Genomic DNA, 8,437 nt, shown 5'->3' with positions numbered 1-8,437 from the left:
CGCAACACTTCTGAAAACGAAACCATCATCCCTCTCCAGCCCGGCTTCTCTTCTCATTCTGTATCACTAATTCAGGAAATCATACCACCACTTTCCAAATGGCTCGGTCTGTCATCCCAAGGGCCTCTCTTGTACCCCCAAACGTCACACCAGCCCCAAGGCCTGTGGGACACTAAGCCGAAACATCACTCTGTTCGTACATTTCTTTCCGGCCTTGCATCCGAAACTTCAGTATTGCCTGTGGAAGCTTAGTTTTATGCTGAAGATACTCTGGAGCAGCCAGGTCTCCATGAGCTTGCCCTGTTTAAAGCCTCACACAGGCACCCCATTTCCCTCAGGACGATACAGACTCCTTAATCCGGCTGTTAAATTACCAAACCATTTTATAATTTGCGCCCAGTATTTTCATTTACCACTCCTCACTTTACACTAGCTGCTAGCCCCAGCATGCTCAGTGAGCCACTCAGCCCACCTTCTGCCCCTCCTCACTCCCTCTCCCCTCCCCTCCCTTCCCCCCACCCCCCAAATCTTCCTCTCCCTTTCTCTTCAGTCTTATGCTATTCCTTCTATCTGGGAATAGGGCAGCTTCTCTCACATGGGAAAATTCTACTCCTGTGTCAAATTTTAGCTCAGATATATACCCTTTTCCTCTGAGTAGTTTACTACCACCCTACTTCTCTTCCCCACCTAATGATAAGGTAGTTCCCCCATCTTTGTAAATTACCACCATCAAACACTGGTTTTATATTTTATGTTAATTGCCTGTTTGTCTCCCCTCCCCCCCTTCCTTACCTAAACTCCAAGGTCACTAAGGCTGGGACCATGATATCAGTCTAGTTCACCACTGCAACCCCCATATGACTCAAAAATAAAATAAAGATGAAATAAAATTCACATTTTATGGCAAGACAAGAAAAATTTAAATGTAAGAATTTTCTCTGCTGATTTGGGCCTCCTCCCTCCCCGTTAGTGTGTATTGTGCATCTGCAGACCTCCTTACGAGATAACCTTCCTTCTTCATCCTGTAAGGGGTCATGATGATCACTACTCACTTTGTTAAGTGCCTATCTGGATTGTATAATCTGCTGATCCCTCATGTGATGTATAACGCTTTGTCTCAAAAACGTGTATAAGTGTGCTTTGCCATCTAACGGGCAGAACAGTTCTCAAAGCTTTCTGAAAAGCCATCTACCGGGTTATAAACCTCAGGTTGGCTCGAATAAAATTTTCCATTTCTTGCTTAGATCAACAATTGATTAAATTTTTTGTCAACACAATGCATCTTAAATGAATGAATAAAATAACAGGTGATAAAGAGCTTTGAGTCTAAGTTAGGAAGTAGTATCTAGACATAAACATGTAACATGTATTAGACTGCCTAAGTGCCAAGAGAAATGTATATCAATTAGTGGTATGAGTACTAACACCCTCCCACGTCCCCTAGGTACTGTGAAAAAACTCTTTCTATACCTGTTTTCCACTTGTAAAATAGGGATAATAATACTTGCCCTGCCTACTACAGAGATGATAAAAGGTTCAAATAAGTAAAAAGCATCTTCTTTAGTATTCTTTAATTGACTTCAAATTTAGCAAGAGATGAGAATTGGAAGAAACCGCTCCCAAAGCCCAATGGTGAACGTGTTAAGTCCATAAATGGGAAATGTAACAGACTTTACCTTGATTTTGTTGCAAAGCCCTGCAGCGGGGCTGTGCTGGACCCCTTTGTTCGGTGTTCTCAAACTTGGCTGAACATCAAAATCCCCTGAGGAGCTTTAACTTCTCCTGATGCCTAGAGGGCACTCCAGACCAATTAAATCAAAACCTCTACTTGGAGTCAGGATGCATCTAGGCTGTCTGCAGATGATAAAACATGAATGAAAACAATTTGTCCAAACAGAATTTAGTAAAAAAACAAGCTGGACATCAGGACAATTCAGTCAAAACAAAACTTACCTGAAATCAATTACTCCAGTAATGATTATACACAAATTTAAAATATGAAGTAGTTTTGTAAGGTAACTCTTTGGATGTTCAAAGGCAATTTGCTTGTTTGATTTTGAGAATTGTTTTCTACTTTTTAATCTTTTAAATCTGGTTTGATTGTTAGCCACTATTCACACTCTGCATGATTTCAAAGAGTGAAAGGGTGATTCAGCCTGCGTGTAAATGTTCAACATTATGGAGTGACTTTCCCAAATTAACCTATTCCACCTACCACTCCAGGGAAGAAGAAAACAGAAGTACAATGAGATCCCTCCTACCTATCTCCCATCCCAAACACATACACAAAGTTTATTTCATTGTGACCTATATTCAGTCTGCACCATTTCCTTTTTCTCTAAAATTTGATCAAAGTGTAATAGGAAGTCAGGCAACGATGGTCCCTGTCTCATGAAAAGCCCTGTCAAGCCAAAGGCAAGTCTGTGCTAGGAAAATCCCCCTTTCTTCAAGAAGAGAAGAGGTTAGAAATGACTTTGACCTCATGTCCACTGACCCCAAAGAAAGAGAGAAAAGTGTTCCTTTAACTTGCTATACTTTTTTTTTAACCACTGATCCTTCCCTCCCCAACATGCACACACATACACTGTATTATGTTAGTCTGTTTCTATTTCTTTCAATCAAAGAATCCCTGAAGCAATATAAATACGCGATAATTGGTGGTTTGGCCAAAATAAATTACAAAGTAATTTGAGCTGTATGCTTTGATTTTTCCAGGAAATATGCACACTTATGTGATTAGAAAAGAATATGGATATATAAATACCGTGTATTAATATTAGTTACCTCTTGAGGGTGGGTTGGTTTGTGGCTTTTTTCCCTTTGAGTGAATTTTCATATTATATTGAGTGTGCATTGTTTTATACTAAAAATAAAAAATCAGAAAATCAGCAAAAGGATTCCCGTTATTGAAGATTTTACAATTTCCTACTGACAAATTTGCAATTTCATTTGTCAGTAGGAAAAATTAAAATAGCTTCCATACAAACTAGCTGTTTGAAATAAATGTGTTCAGTTTGGGAAAGAGTTGTATCTTAGTTGTTCAATAAATTGTGAAATACAGTGCTTTTGGGGAAAATACATGTATAAAATTTACCTAATGGGTTTTGGAAATGAAGAAACAAAACACAAAAATCTGAACACAATATATACCAACCACGCAGACTACTTGTAATTCACAAATGTGTCAGCAGATGGCAAACATGAGCTTTAAATTTATAAAGTTTTGCTTTAGCACAAAGTACTGCAGGAATGGCAAAAACCAAGGCAACTATTTATTGACAGCTGTTTTTTTGTTGTTGTTTTTTTTACCTATAATCCTTCAATAAATGACATAGGATCAAGTTTTGACTCTGAAAGCCCTTCCTACTGGCTTCTTAGATTGTTGAACTAACAGATGTACACCATGTTTGCACTGAAGAAAAAGAAATAATAAAGCACACTGCATTACATTTTATTGGATGTAATAGACTTTATATTTTGCAAGCTATAGCTATTGCTGAAAATACATAGCAATGAAATTATTCAAATGTATCTGTCTATAAGTTAAGACCTGACTGCTTTAATGAGGTTATATTTTATTGGTGGTCCCCAAAGTCAGGTCCCTGGACCAGCAACAGCTGCATCACCTGGGAAGTAGTTAGAAGTGCAGATTCTTAGGCCCTCTGGGATGGAGCCCAGCAATACCTTTTACCAAGTGCTCTAGGTGATTATAACACCCGATGAAGTTTGAGAACCAGGGGCTGTAAAGAGGCTTGAAATACAGAAGAGAGGCTCTGAATTTATTATTTCTGTTCAGGTATAACTGATGTAAATAGTGATAATCAACAATGTAGTTAATTACTTCTTTCATATGGTTTAGTGTTCAAACACAATAAAGTCTTTAAAATAAGGAACATAAAATAGTACCCAATTTACATTGACTCAGAAGGGTAGAAGCCATTACCTAATTTCCATGCATTTCTTATACTGAAAGAAGAACTTCAGTTTACGTTCCCCTTTGCATTATACTGAAAGGGATAACATTATGGTAAATTTTGCATTACAACCTATCTATTGAAACGAAATCAAACTAAGTCAAAATAGGATTATTTCCAAGGAGTAGAGAACAATCTTCATGAAAGAAAACAGTCCTCTACAAAATATGTGTTATTCTTATTGTATTAACACACGTATATGTTCTGTTTTCTCTAAGGCATAGTCAAATCCTCCTGCAATTCTTCTGTCTCGGAAATAAGAGGCACAGCCATTTTAAATTAACAACAAATACACCCGGACACACTTTCATTTGTAAAAAAGAGAAAGTGTACAAAAATTGTTTATCTAATGTGATAATTTTATCTTAAACACTACTATGTTTCAATTATCTTACTATTTTAATATTTTTATTAATTCAAAATTTCTCAAAGGATACATAAATTGACAGTTCCCATGAAGAGTCAGTGTTTACTCCACTTCTTCAGTATAGAGGCAACCTTTTTTCTCATCTTTAATATATAAATACAGTTTTCACACAGTTTTAATAAATAGACTATTGGTAAATCACATTAGGTGCTTATGAGGGTAATAACAAGGGCAAAAATCTTAAGTACTCATTGTATTTTCACTCCCTAGATAGGTAATTATTTGTGTCTGACTTCCGTGGTAACCAGATATAATAGTGTTGAAACATCCCGATCTTTATGCTTAGATTTTATCTCCTGGCCATAGTTCAGATGTTCTGACTATTACCTAGGAATGTGTGCGTTAGAGTTCTCTCTCTTTCTCTCTCTACATGTATATATACGTGTGTGTGTGTGTGTATTTGTTTAAACCTGAACTTTAAAATATGGACTTAGATAAAATCATAAAATCATATCCATGGTTTAGCTTCACCCACCTGAGGTTCCAAGTATCTACCTAGGTATCTATCAGTCATTACCAGGAAGGCAACTTCACAGCCCTTTTGGATGAAAGATTCTAGGTGAAAAGGATTGGCTTAAATAATAAATTTCATTTGGGGTGTGTGTTTGTGTATGTGGGTGTACACGTGTAGCTGTATGCACTGGTGATGGTTGGAAAGAGGTTAAGAAGGTATCAGAAGGGTTGGGTTACTTTCTGAGGATTTGGTGCCATCTTTATATAACTCCCTGTCCTTTGATGAAAACTAGGGCCAGTTTTTTTCCTAAGGCCCTATATTCTTCTCAAGTAGATATCTCTGCAACAGAGTTTCAACACCCCTCTTTCAAGGTTTTCAAATCCGAGGAATCTGGCCAATAAAATTAAACATGGTGCTTGCAGGGGTGTCTATGGAAATTCTCATCTACTTCCATCTGTCTTTAGCTCACTGCAGAACAAAAAGAGAACACTGTTTCCTTTTCTGTTTTTTGAATATTACTTTAAAGCTGTAGTTTAATAAACCACTTGCTGGCTGCAGAGTTCGTGTAGGTGTGAACTCGCAGATCTTTGACATTAAATATATTCCCAAGAACGTGGTAGGAAAGTTTGAGAGTGGAAAGCAGATAAACATGGAGTTTAGACATGGTGCATTTTGACCTAGAATTTACTCTCAAGTAATTACACAGAATGCATACTAATGGATCATATTCTCCACTTCCTCTTATGGCTACAAGATGCTCTTAATACTTTTATGCTTTGGAAATGATTGCAATAATGAATTTATCTTTATCCAGTGGGAAAATGGACTTTCTCACTTGTGAAAGAATGCAACAGTGTGCAGAATTTACAAGGGAAGACGCTATATAAAAGGCACATTGGTCAGTCAAATAAAACTCTGGAACTCCAAAATTCACACTGAAATGGGTATTTCTGGGTGAGGAGGACCAATGACTAAATGAAAGCAACTCTATCCCCTTGTGTCTCACTTTCCCATGACATTTCTTAGTGTGATTCCTGCTGTCATGCACCGTACCAGCTTTAGAATGATACTTACTGACAGTGTTATCTCTGCTTGAATAAAACCTCTTCATCTGATGTTTTTTGGTGCAGGTGAGTAGGCTAAACTAGAGATTTAAAAGAAGAAAAAGACAGATACTACAAGAAATGAACAGATATAACATATAAAAGCAGAATTTTGTTCATTAAAAAATTAGTTTTTTTTATAGCTTACTGGTCCAACCCCCTTATGAAGCCCAAAGACACATGCACCCCAATGTTCACTGAAGCACTTTTTTACAATAGCCAGGACATGGAAGCAACCTAAATGTCCATCGACAGATGAATGGATAGAGAAGATGTAGTACATATGTACAGTGGAATATTACTCAGCCATAAAAAGAATGAAATTGGGTCATTTGTAGAGACGTGCATGGACCTAGAATCTGTCATACAGAGTGAGGTCAGAAAGAGAAAAATAAATATTCTATATTAACGCATATATGTGGAATCTAGAAAAATAGTACAGATGAACCTATTTGCAGGGCAGGAATAGAGACACAGATGCAGAGAATGGACATGTGGACACGGGGGTGGAGGTGGACGGGGGATAGGATGAATTGGGAGGTTGGGACTGACATATGCGCACCACCATGTGTAAAACAGATAGCTGGTGGGAACTTGCTGTATAGCGCAGGGAGCTCAGCTTGGTGCTCTGTGGTGACCTCGATGGATGGGATGGGGGTGGGGTGGGAGGGAGGTCCAAGAGGGAGGGGATATACATATAACTCTGCTGTACAGTAGAAACTAACACAACATTGTAAAGCAATTATACCCCAATTTAAAAAAAGAAAGAAAAAAAGGAAAAACGATCTTGCCTTGGTTTCTGGCTTACAGCTCCCTGGCTGTCTCCAATGACCACCTAGATTTTTCAGCCTTTTTACATTCAAGGTATGGAGAGCTCAAGCTTTCCCTTTAGTCACCTGAGATCCTTCCTTTGAATTCCTGTTTTCAATTTGAGCACATGCCTGTTTGCCAGGCAACTAATGCTGCTGAAGTCCTGTTTGCTTAGAGTGAAGCACATGGCTGTGGCAGTCAAAGACTGACAACCAGAGAGATAAAGTCTCAGGTTCAAGTTCAGGGGCCAGAAACCAAAATCAAGGTAGCACCACAGAGCAGATTTTGGATCTGAAATCAGAAGAAGCAGAACAAATCAAGGGGAGTGCTTCATATGCAGTGGAGCTGTGGTTTGTGTTTTAGACCTAATTGTATATAAGTTGCATGATTTGGTTGAATGACTTTAAGAGTCACAGTTACAGCCAGAAATGACCTCACCTTTCGGGTGAAATACTGATGTCTTGCCACCTTTCCTTTATTTCAAATAAAATAAATGCTATTAATGTGACAGAGAAATAGTCACATTTATAGACAATGTACATTATAATAGCACTTAATAAATGGTTGTCTTTTACCTGCTACACCACCATAGGTTTTGCTGACAGATGGCAATAGGCTGATATTGCCTCTCTATCATGACTTGAAAATTTGATATTCTTTCCTGCAATTTGTTTTATTATAAAGGACACAGAGCCTTTATTGTATTTTGCTTAGATATTGATGTAAAAGTATTAATACACTTAGAAGACAGAAAAGACAGATATGTCCAAATCTTGAAAGACTCTGGGTATAGTAACGGGGCAGTGGACATCTAGCAGCATAGGGCCCTTCAAGTCCGTTTATGTGAATAAGGTTGAGTGTTACCTCTTTCCTTGCTGATTCACAGTAAGGGACAGAGTGAAGGACAGTGTTGGCTTGTATAGCCACCCACAAAGGGCTGTGGCTTTCTTGCCTGGGCAGTAAGCTTGGAGGGCCCAAGGGATTTCTTCTAGCCTCAGCCCCAGAGGTTGTGGAATGACGTTTGAGGTCCCCTGCCTTAGTGAGTAGGTGGGGACCAATATCCTGACTGATTAATAACAAGGAGCGATCACTGTAGTCAATAAAAGACAATGCAAATTTGACAAGATTTTAGGTTTTTCTGTGAAGCTCCTAGAGTCTCTCTAGCAATTTTCAGTAACACAGTACATTTTGGCTTTGGGGGTAAGGCTTGCGATGCCTTGTGTGGCTAAAGAAGCACAGCCTTTGGATGTTAAGGCAGGAGAAGCTTTGAAATCAGTAGTCTCTAGCTAATGTGAAGGAAAGTGAAGATGCTCCTAGATCTGCCTATAGTTAATTGATGTAGATAATACTGAACTGTTAAAATAGTGAAATAAATTTTTTTAGATCTAGAATTTGACTTTTCACAATATATTTCTTGGGAAATACATTCCTAGTAAAAGATTTTGTATTCAGTAGATAATTTTCCTGACAAAAAGAGTTTTAAAAAATCCTTTTGTATAACTTTACTAGGCATCCACATTCCAGCAATTTCTGAATTGGTTTCCTCTGCTGTGAGTAACTGATGACGTGTGATTTATGGACTTGGAATAATTGCACTTCTTGGCTGTCATATACTTTGAGTAAGAAATATTATATATGTTTCCAGAAAAATGATTTAAGGGAGAAAAGA

Source organism: Leucopleurus acutus (assembly GCF_964270905.1).
Source record: "Leucopleurus acutus genome assembly, chromosome: 9".
In the NCBI taxonomy this organism is placed as follows: Eukaryota; Metazoa; Chordata; class Mammalia; order Artiodactyla; family Delphinidae; genus Leucopleurus; species Leucopleurus acutus.
Note: the sequence above shows the minus strand (reverse complement) of the source record.